Here is a 17318-nt window from a genome sequence, read left to right as displayed (position 1 = left end):
GACAAAATCTAAACCCGACACCTAAAGAGGTGGCCTGGTTTCAGCTGTGTGGGGCATTTTCTAGTGGCATAATTTCCTCCCTTTTGCTGCCTCCTTAGCACGACGTGGTTTTTGCAACCTTGAGTAACTCACCACAGCAGTTTGGGGGATGAAATGAAGTATGGAGATAGCAGGGAAAAATAAAACAGCAGAACTGGCCCTTGGCCAGAAGGCTTTTCTCTAAAACTCTGCTCTCATGCAGAAATTCCTGATTCTCTGCCCGTGGCAGGGGGGTGGGACTTGATGAGATTTAAGGTCCCTTCCAACCCAAACCATCCTGTGATTCCATGATTTTGTGAAGTCCTGGGAGATGATCTTATGGCTAAATATGGTCAGGACTTGAGTGCTGTGCCTTGTCCAAGACACAGTGACATCGGTGGTTCCTCTTTCCAGATGAAGAGTTGGCGGTGGATTATTTTTAGTGGTGTGGGTGTAAAATATTGAATTTCACATCGCCTGAGCTCGGTCTGCTCTGCCCTGGTGGGTTTTGTGCCCAGATCCAGCCAAGCTCGATGTCTGGGACTGACATCATGGAATCAGAGGATTCTGGAAGGGACCTTAAAGCTCATCCAGTTCCAACCCCAACACCTTCCACTGTCCCAGGGTGCTCCAAGCCCTGTCCAGCCTGGCCTTGGACACTGCCAGGGATCCAGGAGCAGCCACAGCTTCTCTGGAATCTGTGCCAGAAACATCTCAAACCACAGCTAGAAATGCAAACAGATTCATATATTTGACAGGTGATTCCCACATCCCTGCTTCCAGGAGACTCTGCAGCTGTTGGGACATCACCTGGAGACTGCAGCTCCCTGGGAATGAGCAGCTGAGCGCCAGAGGAGTGGGATTCTACCCTCCAGCTCCTGAAGGCAACGGGAATTTCTCTCTGACCACAGCAGCAAAGAGACCATTAAAACATCTGTTCAAAAACCTTTCCACGTCCCATTTACATTCACCGCTACTTCATTCTGCTGCACACTTTGTACCTGGTGAAAGGTTTGGGATAGATCAGTGGACTGGAAAAGGCTCTGAGGATCGAAACCTCCAGTCCCACCTGGGCAGGTGCTAATCCAGCAGCTGAGCCCACCCCAGCTGACTCCTGTCACGCCTCTTGGGTGTGTTTGGCCCCAGAAATGATGTTCAGAGCTGGAAATGGAAAAGAGATTCTTAGAACTGAGCTTTTGAGAAAGAGTTGTGGGGTTTTCAAGCTTTCTCTGTGGGGTTGTGAGGGCACAACCCCCTTTCCACCTTTGGGGAGCCCTCAGCGCTTTGCTGTGGGACCAGCTCAGGTATCAGGAGGAAACAGGATTTAGGTGATTCTAATGTGTCTGTGAGGGAATGATGGGCCCTGTTTGTGCCCTGGGGTTGCTCAGATGGGAGGAAACCAGCCCAGGTGTCAAAAAAACCCCTGGATTCAGGAGGAAGGCTTGGGATAAGAACATGCCTCACTGTGTGGAAGGGAAATGGGAGCAGAGCAGGGAACATGGGTGAAGCTCAGGGCCTGCAGTGGGGGTCTGCTCCACCTCAATTAGAAACAAGCTGTTACCTGGACCCTGATTTTGTGAGGGAATGAAATTCCTGGGGTGATGGCTCAATAATGTTCCCCTCACAACCTCATCCCAATGTCATTCCTGAATTCTAGCGCCAACCAACTGGACAACAGCTGCAAATCCCAAAGGTAACACATTTACCAGATGTGTAAGGGAGAGAAACCTTTCATTCATGCCTTCTCTGAGTTTAATCACAACCAAAAAACTCCAAATCCAGGAAGAAATGGGACAAACATTCCCAAACCATGGAAAAGCTTTCACACCTATGAAATACCAGAGGTCCACACAGGAGAAAACCCCCAAAAAGAGGATTCTGGGTGGCTGACCAGGAAGGGGCTGCTGTGGGTGAGGGATAAATCCTGTTTTTTTTCCCCCCAGCGTGGTTTTCCTGGTGTGTAGGAATGGGTGAAAACCTGACAGAGCCACAGTTCAGTTTGGTTTAAAAGTCCATCAGCCCTGAGGCACAAATCCATTGGAGACCAGGCTCCCTCCCTTCCAGCACTGACAGGACTAACACAGAGTTCAGTGCTTGAAAGTAAAATGTATCCTTATGCTCTCTTCCCCTGTAACTTCTTTCCTCTCTCAAGACCACATAAAGCAGAAGTGAGATGCTGGGAGAAGGATGGTTCTCTGGCTAGTTCAGAACACACAAAATGCTCTCTTTTTTTGGGCTTTTCAGCAGGACAAGAGCCGGGCCAGGGCAGGAGAATCCCGCGGAGCCAGCGGTGCCGCTTCCCGAGCCAGGCAGTGTCCCGGCAGTGAGCAGTGGAGATGCTCCTGCCTCGGCACAGCGGCGGCCAAGAGCTCTCGATTTAAGAACCAGATGAGTCTGAACCTCCTTGGAATTCCTTCAAAAATCTGCCAGCACTCTCCTCCCCGCCGAAAACCGGATAAATCCCCTTCGTATTCCCGGCTCCGAGCGAGGCCCTGAAATATTATCAGTGCTCTTTGACACCCTACCTGCCCCTCATCCCACCTGGCTTTCCACAAAACGCATTTCCTCTGCTTTCAGGGGGAAAAAAGTCGGATTCATTCAAGCCCTGACACTCCTCCAGCACTTGGGTGATCAAGTCTCCTCCGGTTTATATTTGATATTTTAATAGGGTTTCCTTTTGGCCCTTTAATGAGTTTTTATTCCCCTCTGTGCATCAGACACTTCAGTCTGACCGACAGTTTTACTCACCCCATGTGGAGGAATATGAACAGCCAGGACAACCTTTTCTTCCTGTGGCAAGCTTTGCTCTGCCAACATTTTTCTTCAGCTCGCAGTCGGGGGATGTGTCCTGACCCTTTCCTCGTCCATCCTCCAGCCTTGGAGCTGGGATGTTCCTGCTGCTGCTGGGGCAGGAACAAACCCAGCCATGCTGTCCAGGCTCTCAGCTCTGTAGCAAGGAAGGAGGGAGAAAAAGAGGGAGAAAAAGATTCAAAATTAAAGCAAACGTGGGGTTTGGCTCGTCTGAGCAGCTGAGTTTTGTTACTTCAGCCTCAGCCCAGGCGTGGGGACAATTTATTATAGGGGGCAATGAGTGGGACAGGCTGGGGCTGTGCTTGTGCCTGTGCAGAGCTCCATTGATAGAAATTCGGAATCACTGAAGGGTTTGGGCTGGAAAGAGCTTTAAAAACCATCCCATGGCACCCCCAACAGCTTCCGCTGTCCCAGGGTGCTCCAAGCCTTAGACACTTCCAGGGATCCAGGGACAGCCACAGCTTCTCTGGGAATCTGTGCCAGGGCCTCCCACCCTCCCAGGGAGGAATTCCTTCCCAATTTCCCACCTAAACTGTTTCTCTCTTGCCCTGCTCCTACAGAAGTTATTTCTGGCATACCCCAAGCTGAGCATGGAGAGAGAGCAGATCTCATCCTGAAGGGGAGGAGGTGCTCAGTGTCCTGCTGGGAAAAGATCCCTGATCCTCCTGGGCACAGGGCACTCCCCAGTCCTGGCCCCAGCTGAGCTGCCAGATCTCATTTTCCCCCATGGATGGCAGCAGTGGCTGGTGCCACAGGACGGGGTGGTGCAGGACACCTGGCTGGAGTTCTAAAGGATCCCACACCCCACGTGCTGCACAATGAACCAGTGCCAGTGCAGGCCCCCAGATCCTGCTGGACAATGGGGATGGGATGGGAAGGAGAGGGTTGGAAAGGCAGAGCCACCCAAGGAATTGAGACCCCCACATGGCCAGCAGTACCTGCTCCGGGTGATCCTGGGCTACTGGAGTTCTCCAGCACAGAAATTCATGGAAAATTTGAAATAAAGCAAATTTAAGGGTAGAAAAGATTGACATAAAAATCTGTGAACCCTTTTTGGGGTGTTTTGTTCTGCATTTTAGGAATTCTTGAGGTGCCCTCTGCTGTCTGCAGGCACAGGGGTCCAAGCAGCACCTTGTGCTTAACTCCACAGATCCAGCAGAATTACAGAGTTTAAAACCATCTCTCATCGAAGGTTCCACATTCAGCTTGGGCTGGTTTTTGATGTTGCAGGAGGCTGATGCTCATCTGCTGAGAATTAGGAGGTTATTATCCTATAACCCAAATTGCCTCTTATCCATAGGCAGAAAATGACAGGAATATTTAAGCCCATTGCCCAGATTGCAAACTTGGTGGCAGAGCTCTGCACCCAGTAGTATCTTGCATTTGATAGTTGCCAATGATTTCAGTCAAGTGTTTAACATCTGGCATTATATTTAATGTCTAGCTTAAGCTGTAACCTTTTTTCCCCCTTGCTTTTAGAAAAGCCTTTTCTGCTTTGAGAGAATTTTGATCACTAAAGCCTTGCCCAGGACAGATTTATCCTGTGATTTAACATTTTCTGATGGAGCCTCATTTTGAATCAATTGAATAATTGGCAGTGACTTTGGTATTAAACTGATTCATGATGTACATGCAGGCCCTTCAGTAATTGAACCTTATTGTCTTCATAATCAAAGCCCCTTTTTGACCATTAAAAACTATTGGAAACAGTCTGGTGATCTGCTTTAATTAAAAATAAAGTGCAGAGGATTGGAAATGAGCAGGGATGAGAGGCACTTCGTGGCCCTGTGCAGCTCCAAGATGGGCTGAGGAGTCCAAAGCCAGGTTGGATGTGCCTTGGAGCAACCATGGGCAGTTTTAGGTGGGACATTGGGAAGGAATTCCTCCCTGGCAGGGTGGGCAGGCCCTGGCACAGGGTGCCCGGAGAAGCTGTGGCTGCCCCTGGATCCCTGGAGGCCCAAGGCCAGGTTGGACAGGGCTTGGAGTACCCTGGGATAGTGGAGGGTGTTGGGATTGGAACTGAATGAGCTTTAAAATTCCCTTCCACCCCAAACCACTCCCTGATTAAATAGATTTTCTCTCTTCTTCTTTTGAGAGCTCTTAACTGGGATCAGTTAAAAACCTGGGGAGCGCATGAGAGAAATCCACAACTCTCAGCACCATGAGGTGCTTTGGGTGAAAACCAAACACAAATGGCCCAAATCCCTCTCTTTTGGGATCAACACAGCTGCTGGGGCTGCAGCTTGGTGTCCCTGCTCCCGGGGGCAGCCCTGGCTTGAGGGTCCATCTGAGGGATCCCCCTGGGAGGGGCTGGCGGGGCCTCGGCTCCCCGAAATCCGAGGTGTCCTTTTCACACGGCAGCCCTGGCCAGCCTCTGGCAGGGCTCTGATCTAACAGGTTTTGCATAGCTGCTAGACATCTTCCTAATAGCATCCCCTGAGAATTCTAAATTTCACTCACAGCCTCTAAATTTTCATTAAGAGCAGTCACACACGGAGAATGATGGATTAGATTTTATTGTTGGAAAATCTCCAGATAAAATTAAAGTGCTTCTTTCTTTTCTGAAACCTTTACCTTTCCCCTGTGGTGCCCTATAAATAAGGTATCAAATAATGTTTATCCTTTTGAATTCTGCCATCTTACATGTTTCATGCTTACTCCTGACCACTTTCCTGCCTCTGAAGAGATGTCACTCTTCAGTTAAATCCCAGGAACAGACAGCTACCTCATGGATTTCATTGTGCAGCAGCCTGACTGTGTCCCAGAGCCTTCACTTCAACCCAGTATTTATAAATACAGCGTTGTCTCCTTCCCTTTCCTGGAAGCCTTTCTTTCATTTCCTTCCTCTTTCCATCAAATTCCCTCTGTCCTTTCTTTTATCCTGACTTCTCCAGCCTCTCTGTATCCACCTAATCCTGCAGACAGATGAGGCACAGCTTTGGGATGTGCTGGGATCACGGGGCTGAGGCACTTCCAGCTTCCACCAGCCAAACCCTGAGAAGTGGGATCTGCTCCCGCTGCCCCTGGCCAGCAGATTTTTATAGCAGATGTTGTTTTTTCCTCAGTGAAATTTAAAAAAAACCCCACTATTATTTTAGGACTTTAATAGTTTTGAGATGCTTTTAGTCTCCCCTTGAAAAAGCAAGAGCCCTGCAGGCAGTTGGTAGGAAGTGTCCAAGAGCTGGGAATGCTGCCGTGATTCATACTGGTGTCAGCTCAGTTAAATGAAATTCCACAGGGATTTATCCAGCCAGGCCTCCAAACAAGTTTTAGACAGCATCTCCCACCCCCAAACCTCACACTTCACAGCATCTTAAATTAATCCAGAGAATGGCCAGGGCTGGGAAGGGTTCCTGCTTCCCAGCACAGCCCAGGGAATCAGCAGCCTTGCCCAGGGGAGGGAGAAAGGCAGGATTGCAGCTGGATTAACGCCAGTCATCACTGGCCATGGGGGTCCCACTGAGCACTCACCTCAAAGGATGTCCCTGGCAGGGCTGTCCCCAGTCCAGGAGGCTCTGGTCACCCCTCGGGCACTGCAGGTGGGACCTGGGCTCATGCAGACCCCCAGGACAGGGGACTGTCCTCAGAGCCCAGGCAGGGCTGCCTTTCCAGCCCTCCTGAACCTCTCCTGCTGCTGCTTCCCCACAGCACAGGCTGCTCTCAAGGCTCATTCCCACCATTTTGGGACATTTTCCTGGGATTTATGTGCTTAAACAGGAAGATATTCCACACCAGCACAGAGCCAAGCCAAATCCTTGTCTCAAAGTTCCTCCAACCTGCCTGGATCAGCCAGGACTCAGCTTCCCTTCTGCACAGGGAAGGTGAAGAGCTTTCCAAGAGGAACAACTTCCCCTCTCCTTATAATGCCTCTCTCCAGGAGCATGTGAGGGAGTTACCCAGGTGACTGTGGGAGTGAAACTCATTAAAATCTTAAGGATTTGGCCAATTTGTACCAGCTGGGCACCAGGCCCTTGGTTTTGCCCCCAGTTTGATTATCCACCCCTAACCTAAGGGCTGCTTCCCAGAGCGAGGACCCCAGGGAGAGCCCACGAGCACCCGTGGCTGTTATCCCTCTGTTTTCCTTTGTAAAAAAAATTCTCAAAACTCTTCTCAGGCCAGAAGAAAAATTACCCACATGGCAAGAAACAAACAGATCAGGATCCCAGCCTCATCCTCTCTGCTGCACCTTCATGTCATCCCAAAGGAAGCAGCAAAGGGAGGACAACTCCCTGGATTTATTGGCCGCTTTTACGGCTTTGTGGGTGCCACGTTCCCTTCCAGAGACCTCTGAGGGACAGAGGTGAACCCAGGAGAGGAGGCAAAAGCTGGAAAGAGGAGGAACCTTGTAAATTTGGTAGCAGTGAGGTGCCAGAGGTGACCAAAATGTGCCACAGAAAGGAGCGAGATCTCAGCCGTCCCCTTCCCCGCGCTGCAGTCCTGACGCCCACGGCTGGGAGAGGCGCCAGGGTTATTTTTGAGGAGGGTTTGTGCAAGTTCCAAGCAGAGTCTCAGCAAAAAGGAGACAGGAGGGAGAGATGGAGCTTTCTTTTGAGCAGAGATGTTGGAAACACGTGAGAGCAAAGAGTTGGAGAACCCGCTCTGAGGGGCCGGGAATGCACAGCCACGGACCAAATCCAGCTGTCCCACAGCAGCTCCTGAGCTGGAGTGACAAATCCAGGGATCCCCAGGGCCTCCCTCAGAGCTGCTCCCAGTCCCACTGCAGCTCAGGGTGCAGGATCACAAGGCCACAGTTGCAAATCCAGTTTAGTGGAGCAGAGGGGGCTTCCCTAAAGGCCAATCCCCAGCTGAGGACAGAGGGAGAGCAAAGGGCACAGGGAAGCACAGGACCTTTGACTCCCTTTCCATTTGGGAGGGAGGTGTTGATGTTTTAAATGCCAAGATGGATGGAGAATTGGCAGAGTCTCGCATTCATGAGGTCACTGAGAAGCAAGAAGCCTCCTTTTCCATGCCTGTAAGAAGGCAGTATTGGGTTAGAAGTGAGCGAGCGAGGGCCGGGCACGCTCGGGGCTGGGAACGGCTCCCAGCACGCTCCCGAGGCTGTTTCGCAAGGATCAGCTGGGATCAGCCTGTCCTTGTCCTGCTGCTGGACTCAGCCTGCCTCTGCACCCCTCCTTGTCTCCCTCCCCCGAGGATGGAGCAGAGCAGCTGCAGTCAGCTCATCGGGCAGAAAATCCTCCTGTTCTTGCCCAATGCCTCTCTGGGACCCTGATCTCAGGGCAGAAAATCCTCCTGTTCTTGCCCAGTGCCTCTCCAAGGCCCTGATCTCAGGGCTTGGGGACAGGTTTGCTCTGCCTGGGCTGAGCTCTTCACCTCCTGCCTCATTCCAAGAGCACCCAGAGCTGAACAGAGCCAAATCTGAGCATTTTTTCATGGATGAAAATGTTCACAAGGTCCTTCTGGCTGCCATTGTCCTCATGTAAGGACACCTGAAGCACCACAGCTCCAAAGCTTGTGAGGAGAAGGAAGAATTTCTTTTTACTTCCTGGTTGTTCCTGGAATTTTGCACATCACCCCTGACTGAGAGCAGTGGCCCAGCTGCTTCTCCCACGAAGTCTTTGCTCTTCCACCAACCCATCCTGTGCTAATTTTCCTGTTACTAAACCCAGAGTAATTAATACTGAGTAACCTCTGAGGGATTTCCCAAATCTCAGAGTTCTGTTATTTTTCTCAGTATGGAGTTCTGGAAAGAAACTTCTGAGGAAAATCGTATCAGAAAAGGACTTTCAGTAACTTTTTTTTTTCCTTCATCAAAAGTAAGGTTCTGATTTTTAGCAACAACAATAACCTGAAAAAAGAATGGGATTAACTCGAGAGCTCCTTCACTTTCACTCCATTTCTTTTGCCCCTCCACAGGGAAATCCTCAATGCACAGCTCCCAAATGTTAATGAACACCAGCCCTTTCTCGGTACCTTTTAGGGCCTGATTCACCAGGATCATCCATAAATATTCCTTTAAAAACCTTCCTGAGGAGCTCCCGAGGGCAGCCCACGTCAGGAAATGTCGGATATTTCTCCCTCTCCTCCTCAAGCCGTTGGTAGCCTGCTCGGGAAAGAACAGATGCGTTAAAAGTTGGGAGATTTACAGCCCCCCACACACACGGGAGCCATAAACCCACAATTTGTTCCATTCCCAGAGCAGCCTCTGCCCGCTGCAGGACCTTTCATCGCTGCTGGAAAGCTGCCTTGAAAAAACCCTGCTCTTTTATGGCCACACGGACACAAAGTTCAGCTCTCGGTGCCTCAAAGATGGGGGAAGGAGGAGATGAATTCGCTGCCCCTGGGCTTGCTCCTGGTGCTCTCCTGGCCAGGGAGATGTCCCAGACTGGGAATATTGATGGGAACAGGGCCAGCAGGGTGGGAATCCCCTGACCCACAAGGTCTGCTCGAGCTGTGACCCTCAGGTGATCACTGCTGGGCCTGGTACCTGTTCCTGACCTCCAGTGGCACTGGGAGCATAAAAATCCCTGCATGATCAAGGAACTGCTGGCACCACAGGTCAGTCCAGCCTAACAAAACCCAGCCTTGACAACGGTGTTGGTGCAAACACCAAAATCACCCTCAGAGTTCTGCATTTGTGGCTCAAGCAGCTTGAAGTGACTGTGATGCAGCCAGATTTATTCCTGATATCCAGGGCTGGAATTAGCAAACATCCAGAGGAGCTCCTTCATCTGCCCCAGGATTTAATTGCTGAGCACAACCCAAACCTGCCTCTCCTTCCAACCATGGGCTCTTCTGCTCCCAGGGAGATCCCCCAAAGCACAAAGGGTTAAACCTCTGTCCAGTCTGCCCTTCCAGCTTCCCCCAGTTTGCAGAGGTTGGGAAGGGAAGGATTAGAGGGGAGAGATTTATGGAGAGCCCATCCCAGAGCCTCCGTTTGATGCTGGGGAACAGCCCCACTCCAGCACAGGGGCTGTAAAGCACTGCCCTCCATGAAACCCTCTGCTGGGGACAGCCAAATCCCTGCTGGGATTATCCTGGCCTGGAAAGGCCCTGGAAAGAAAGGCTGCCCCTTTTTCTGGCTGCATTATTAACAAAGAGCTGGTCAAATACTCTCGGCTGCCCCGTAAATCTGCCGGGGCTGGACAGACATTTGGGCTGGGAGGAAGCGAAGGGCTCGGGGCTTGGCCTGCATCCCCCATCCCAGCTGGGGTGTCCCTGGAGCAGGGAGAGCAGATATCCATGGCCTGGAACACCTTGGGGTGCTGCTCTGGGCAGGGAGAAGAGCCTGGAGTCACAGCTGGTGTGGGTGGATGGTCCCAGCTCGCTGTTCCCACCAACCAGGGGGCTCTGAATTGTCCCAGGGATGGATCCTGGAGATGGAGAGCAGGAAGAACCAACACTGGAATTTATGGCTCTGACTTTGATCTAACCCTGAGCAACTCTCCCTTAACCCCTTCAGATGTCACAGCCCCTCAGGGGCACTGGAACTCACCCAGTAAAGAAGGACCAGTGACCTCTTAGAATGGGCTTTTTCCTCCTTTCCATAGGATTTTTTTAGCAGAGGAGGAGGAATTAATGGAAAACCAGAAGTGCTGCATTTCAAGTGAGAAATGGCAGAAAAAGCCTGCTGGCACTCAGCAGCCAAGAAGCAGCTGGTGTTGGATGGGAGCTCAGAGCAAGCTGTGATCCACAGGCTCTGGCTTTCCAGAGGGGAGGAGGGAATCACTCCCACTTTGTCACAGCCACTTTGTCACCCCATGAAACTGCTCCAGGCTGCTCACCTGTGTCCCCTGCAGTGGATGTCTGCTCTCCCACACATCTGTCCTCAGAGAGCCACAGAACCCTTCCTGCTCCAGGGAAGGCACCACCAGCCCCTGCTCAGCTTCCCACCATCAGCACCTGTTTGGAGCAGCATCCCCAAAAACCCTGGAGAGCTCAGACCTGGCTGAGCTGTAGAAAAAGCAGAAATAAACAAACTCTCCTGGCTACCAACAAAATCCAAGCCATGACAACGACAACAAACAACAGCAAAAAAAGTTCCTTCCTAATTTCAGCTTCTGGTCGTAAAATTTTACTTTCATGGAACAGCGTGAAATCTGCACAGCCTGAGCAGGGGTTTTTCATAAAAGGCAGAGCTGGTGGAATATCCCAGCCAAGGTGTTTTTATAAGCCAGAAGAAGAGAGACAGAAACACAGAAAGAAAATAATTTTCTTGACTTCCTTCCAGAAAGGAATTTTATTTAGATTTCCTTTAGCCAAGCTGAACCTCTCCTGCCTCTCCTTGCATGGGTTTTATCAGAGCCCTCCCAGCGAATCCCAGCCACTCATTCCTGTTTGCATCTGAACCCCAATGCCTTTAAAATCTTGGAGTTTCCAGGAACAGAGCGATTTGCAGTGGGGATTTGGCTCCCTCTTAGCCCAAAACACAAACCAGAGTGTGGGAGTTCAGCCCTGCACCCAGGGTAACGCTGCTCTTCCGACACCCCTGAGGTTGGGGGGAAACACTTCCCAAATCTATGAGGTTTGAGGAGAAAATAATGTCTGCTCAAGGGCCAGAAACAGCTCTCACCCAGTGAAAAATGACTTCCAAATGCCCCCTGCTCTGGGGATTTCATGAGGGAAGATGGATCTTTCTATCCCTTTTCCTTTCTTCTTCATTTTTCAACTCGTGACCCCTGCTGGAGCAGGGAGCTGGCGGGTGAGAGCCCTCGGCAGAGGAAACGCTTCCTCCAGTTCATTTGTCTCCGTGCTCTGTGCAGCTGAAGATGCTCCTGTGGCCAAGAGGATGCTGTTCCCAGCCCTGCCCATCCCAAATCCTCCACCCTGGATCTGCAGCTCCAGCTTTGCCACTGAGAGAACCAAAGTCAGAGCAGTTCTGGCCCCGCTTTGGGGCAGATTGGCAGCCCGGGACTGAGGGAGGCTGATGTGTTTAAGGAAATCAGAGGGGATGGGGTGAGCCTGGCCATGGAGGGCCAGCTGGGAGGGATGGTGTTGGGAACTGCCTCCCAGCTGTCTCAGATCCCAGGAAAGCTGCCCTGCATTGCTCCAGCTCAAAGCTCTCCGCTCACAGAGTGGCACCAACCACAAATCTCAGGCACAGATTTCAAATCCCTTAAAACCCCTGGGACTCCCAACTCAAGGTCCAATGGCAAAATATTGCCCAGTGATTCCAGCATAGAATCCTGGCATGGTTTGGGTTGGAAGGGACCTTAAAAATCACCCTGCCATGGTCAGGACACTTCCACTGTCCCAGTTACTCAGCATTCCCAAGGTCATTGGAAAGCACCACGGATCCAACAGGGAAAGGAGGCTTTGAAGCTTTCTTTTAGGAGACAATCCAAGCTGGAGCATTGGGAACCAGAGCCCAGAGGTTGAAAGATGAAGAAATTCCTTTCTGAAAGAAATTTCTGCTTAGCACCTTATTTATAATTAGGGTGGAAATCACTAAAATGGGAGGATTTGTGTCATTCCAACCTCTGGGGATTTTTTGAGGCATCTCAAGGAGCCCCAAACTCACATTTCCCTGGATGTTGTCCACAGAGACAGGCTGGAACAGGAAAGAAGGGAAAAAGAACAGGGGGAATGCTCAGCTGTCTCCCCAGCCTTTCTTCCCTCTTGGTCTGGACATGGGGTCCTGATTTTCCTTCTGTTTTCAGGGAGAGGCAGGACCCACTGGATTTCAGCCCTTTTCTCTTAGATTTGCCGTCCAGTTAAAAACTAGGACATTCAAAGCCCAAATTTCCGAGCTGGGCCTTGATCCTTAGCAAAATAAAACTCAAGAGGAGAATTTTTATAGGACAATTTGCTGCTCACCATGAAGGCTTGAGGAGGCCAAAGAGCCTGGCCTGCAGCTCTGCTGGGGAAAAGGATCCTCCTGCCCTCCTCCTCCTCCTCCTCCTCCAAAGCTTCCCTTTGGCTCCCAGCAGCCATCATCCAGGGAAAACACAGCAAGGGCCACTGTTATTCTTTATGGAGGCAGGAGAGGAAAAGAGGCAGCATCCAAAGCTCAATGTGAGGTGGAAAAGGCTTCCAAGCTCCGCAGCCCTGGATGAAAGAAAGCACACACAAACCCAGGGAAATGCTGGGAGATGGATTCCTTGGGAGTGGGAGAGGAACTGCCTGTGTTTGCCTTGGAGAAGGGGGAAGGAGCCACAGGGTTTCAACTCAGCAGGTGCTGCTTTTCAGCACAGAGATGTGGAGTGAGGCAAAGCCCTCCTGCCAGGCTGTTCCTGTGTCCCAAATCCTCAGATCCCAATCCCATGGCCAGGTGATGCTCACACAGCTCCTGCCAGGCTGTTCCTGTGTCCCAGCTCCTCAGATCCCAATCCCACCCCATGCACAGGTGATATCCACAAACCTTAAACAGATTTTTGCAGGAAGAGAAGGCAAAACCAAAATATCAAGGCATCAGCATTCTGTGAGATTTATCCAGACTTTGCTCCATTTCCCCAGGCTGGCTCCTGTCCAGACCTTCCCTCACTGCTCTGGGCTGGGGGGCTTTGATCTGGAGGAGATTTGTCCTGCTGGGATGGAAAGCACTGGAGCTGGACACAAAGAGCCATTGGAGCACCCTGACATCTCCAGGAGACTCAGAATGGACCAGACCTCAGAGCCCACCCAGTGCCACCCCTGCCATGGCAGGGACACCTTCCACATCCCAAGCTCTGTCCAGCCTGGCCTTGGACACTCCAGGGATCCAGGAGCAGCCTCAGCTCCTCTGGGAATCTGTGCCAGGGCCTGCCCACCCTCCCAGGGAGGAATTCCTGAATCCAGTCTCCCATCTGACCCTGCCCTCTGGCAGTTTCAATCCATTCCCCCTCTGCCTGCTGCTCCACGCTCTTGGAGCAGCATCTCCCCGTTTTTCTTGCAGACTCCCTTCATGTGGATACCTGAACAAATCCAGGGAACAAATATTCCCGGGCTGAAGGCTCTGCTCTTCCCAGGGCGTTCCTTTGTCTCTGGAGCGACTGCAAAAGCAGCTGCGGGGTCTTGGCTGGGGGATTTCCCCTGATGTGGAGGCAACCAGAGGAGTTTTCACCTGATCTGAAACAATGCCATGCACAGAGGGCCACATTGTTCCCCTGCCATTTGGAAGCAATTACCTGCATGTTACGTAAAACTTTTATTAAACGCCGGCAGAAATTCGGTAACGTGTTAATCAGGGGCTGAGTGACATCTGCTCGGTGCCCGAGGTTTGGGAGCTGCGGGAGGAGGGCTCGGCACTTCCCGGTGATTACCAAAACACATTGCTCCTTTTTGCGGCCTCCCACGTGTTAATTTTTCAGATTTATCCTCTCGGGCTCCCGGTGTTCTCCCTGCACTCAACATCTGCTCCATCCCTGCCTTCCACAGCTCCTCTGGCTCTGCCCCGCCGAGATCCCGAGGCTGCTCCAGCTCAGGGAGCTCAGGGCTCAGGCACTTTGCTGAACTAATCCACAGGACAGTTCCCAGGGAAATCTGGCTCGTTCCTGCCATCAAAAGGGATTTGCAGATGGATTCAAAGCTAAAAAATCCCGCAGGTTTAGGGAAAAATGCTCTGAGGGCAAGGCTTGGTCAGGCTGGGGGGTGAGAAGTGGGGTGGAACATGTCCTGGAGAGATGCTCAGGGCATTCCTGTTCCTGCCTGATGTCCTGGAGAGATGCTCAGGGCATTCCTGTTCCTGCCTGATGTCCTGGAGAGATGCTCAGGGCATTCCTGTTCCTGCCTGATGTCCTGGGGAGATGCTCAGGGCATTCCTGTTCCTGCCTGATGTCCTGGGGAGATGCTCAGGGCATTTCCCTGGGTCTTACTCCAGGAGAAACTCCCCTCATCCACGAGCCAGAAGCTTTGTGTGCTCCTGTCAAACCCCATTTCTAATTTATGCTTTTTTGATTATTCTGTTCCCTCACCCGTGCTCTGCTCCCCTTTCCCAATAAAAGTTACAGCTCCCATTTATCATTTTTCCAAAGGCTGCCATAAATTCCGTTTGTTCCATCCCTCCCTCACCTCACACCAGCTCTGTCCTCCTCCCTCTGGGGCTGTGTGATTGCTGTCACCTCACACACCTCCTCCTTTCCTTTTTGGAGAGGGAGATAGAAATAAAAAAATAAGAAATAAGAAATAAAAAATAAGAAACAAAACAAAACAAAACAAAATCCCAAGAAAACCAAAGCAATTCCCCAATCCTGAAATCTTTCCAGGCCATCTCCAAACCTGCAGAATGGCTGGAGATCCACACAAATAAAACTTGTGGGGTTTTACAGTGGAATTTCCTGATTTTTTTTCCTTTTTCCCCCAGGAATTAGCACCAGTTTGGAGAGGCAGGAGTGACACTGGCTGTCTTCAGAGCCCGTGGGATCAGCCATCACTTCAGGAGTTTTATCCCAGGTGTTTTCTAGATTAATTTACCAAAGATTTTTAATTTTCACCCTTTTTTGGGGGGGGAGCACACAGAAAACAGCTCATCCCATCACTGCAGCACCACGTGCCTGAAAACATTATTCCTCCTGAAGTCCTGCCCGGGATAATGAAAAGAAACCAGAAAAACGTGAGAATGGCTGCAATTCCCGGGCTTTGCAGTCCCGAACCCATCTCCAGGGTGGCCGGAGCCGCTCCCCCGCCCGGGGCTGTTCTGGGATCGCCGGGATTCTCCCTCCCTTCCCTGCCCCAGCCTGAGCTCCGCAGCTGCTCAGGGCAACAAAACTCCCCTGCTTGCTGAGATTTGTAACGTTTTGTCCAAAATTCCTCCTTTTTCTCCATTTTTTTCCACGGATAAAATAATAAAAAAAAAAAAATCAGCTATAGAGGGGTCAGTACCTGATGTGGGGATGCAGGAGTGGCAGGGAGGAAAAGAAGGAATTCCTGCAGGGTCCTGGAGTGGTAGGGGTTGGAAGGGAGATGAAGGATCATCTCATCCCACCCCTTCCATGGGCAGGGCACCTTCCACTGTCCCACTGGGGAACTTCTTCCAAGCCTGAACACAGGGAGAGAAGACAATTAATGCTGAAAATTAATGAGCAGGAATTTTTTGGGGGGAGTCTCTACTTTAATCTTTCTTTTTTAAACCCAGCCCTTAAAGAAGCTGCTCTGACTCCAACATGATTTGAAAGCACCGAGCTCTGGCTGCACTTCCAGCGCCCAAATGTGTGACCTTGGATGACACCAATCTGCCAGAAAAGCAGGAAAAAGAAAAGGTGTTGCTGATATTTATTTATTTTCTGCTCTGATTCCTCATCCATCATCAGGGAAATTCGCTCTTGGCAGCGCCGGCCACTTCCTCGAGCGCAGCCAAGGTGACCACGAAAATTAGCATCAAACCCCACAAGGTTTTCCATCATGGACACGTTGTTTTTCACTGGACACAAATCCTGAGGTGTTTCCCTTTTATTCTGCACCCACAGGGATCAGGTTGTTACTCCAGGCATTGCTCCATGTGCTGACGGATTCTCCAAATGGGAAAGTGAAATTTTTGTGTTTCACCAGAGAAATTCCCCCGTCCTCCCCAGCTGAATGGCTCAAAGGGCTGCAGTGCCCCAGTGCTCAGACACAAAACTCCACTTTCACCCTCCCTCATCAAGGTTTTGCTTAATGAGGAGCCCTGCAGGAGCAGATTTCCCTGGCAGAGCCAAGGAACACCAACGAGCGCGTGGGAGCACCGATGGCCTCGTGGTGACAGAGAGCTGCACCAGGGCCCTGCTGGAGCTGCCCCCTCTGCCATTCCCAGCTGGGGAATGCAGGGATGCTCTGGGAAAAGGAGTTTTCCATCCCAAAATCGCTGAGCCTGGAAAAGAACTCCAAGCTGTGCCTGATCCCGTCCTTGTCCCCAGCCTGGAGCACCGAGTGCCACCTCCAGGAATTCCTGGGACACCTCAGGGTGGGCACTCCCAACCCTCCCTGGGCAATTCCAATGCCTGAGCCCCCTTTCCATGGGGAAATTCTCCCAAATATCCCCCTGAGCCTGCCCTGGCCCAGCCTGAGGCCGTTCCCTCTGCTCCTGTCCCTGTTCCCTGGAGCACAGCCCGACCCCCCGGCTGTCCCCTCCTGGCAGGAGCTGTGCAGAGCCAGAAATTCCTCCTGATCCCCCTTTTCTCCAGGCTGAGCCCCTTCCCAGCTCCCTCCTGAACATGCCAGGAATGTCCAGCCCCCAGTTCCAGAGGGTTTTCATGGGGAGCCTTTCCCTGAGCAGAAGATGGAGGAGTTTGGTGAGGGTGTTGGGAGGACTGGGGTGGCTGTGGGTGTTGGCACAGCTGCCCCATCCCTTCAGCAGGAATCCCCCATGGAAAAGGTGCTCAGGCCTTGGCAGGGGCTGCCCAGGGAGGTCTGGAGTGCCCATCCCTGGAAGAGCCCAGGAATTCCTGGAGGTGGCACTCAGGGCTCTGGGCTAGGGACAAGGAGGGCACTGGGCACTCGATGACCTGGGAGTTCTTCTCCACCCTAAAAAATTCTGGGATTCTCATCCCCAGGCAAGGCAGGCAGGCAGGGCCAGTGGGAGCTGTAAGGAATTAGGGTTAATTCATTAAGTGCTATTAAAATGGGGATCTCATCCAGGG

General features: G+C 51.5%; 1 long non-coding RNA gene across 1 annotated transcript; it reads right to left on the bottom strand.

Moving 5' to 3' along the window:
* Positions 1–13685: 13685 nt before the first annotated feature.
* LOC127060142 (uncharacterized) lies at positions 13686–15725 on the bottom strand. Its single transcript, XR_007778791.1, has 3 exons — positions 15586–15725; positions 14776–14845; positions 13686–13833 (listed from the first exon to the last, which is right to left on the bottom strand). It is a non-coding gene; the product is annotated as an uncharacterized LOC127060142 (long non-coding RNA).
* Positions 15726–17318: the final 1593 nt, after the last annotated feature.

The sequence above is a fragment of the Serinus canaria genome, chromosome 14 (assembly GCF_022539315.1).
Source record: "Serinus canaria isolate serCan28SL12 chromosome 14, serCan2020, whole genome shotgun sequence".
NCBI classification, from domain to species: domain Eukaryota; kingdom Metazoa; phylum Chordata; class Aves; order Passeriformes; family Fringillidae; genus Serinus; species Serinus canaria.
Note: the sequence above shows the minus strand (reverse complement) of the source record. Positions and strands in the feature narration are given on the sequence as shown.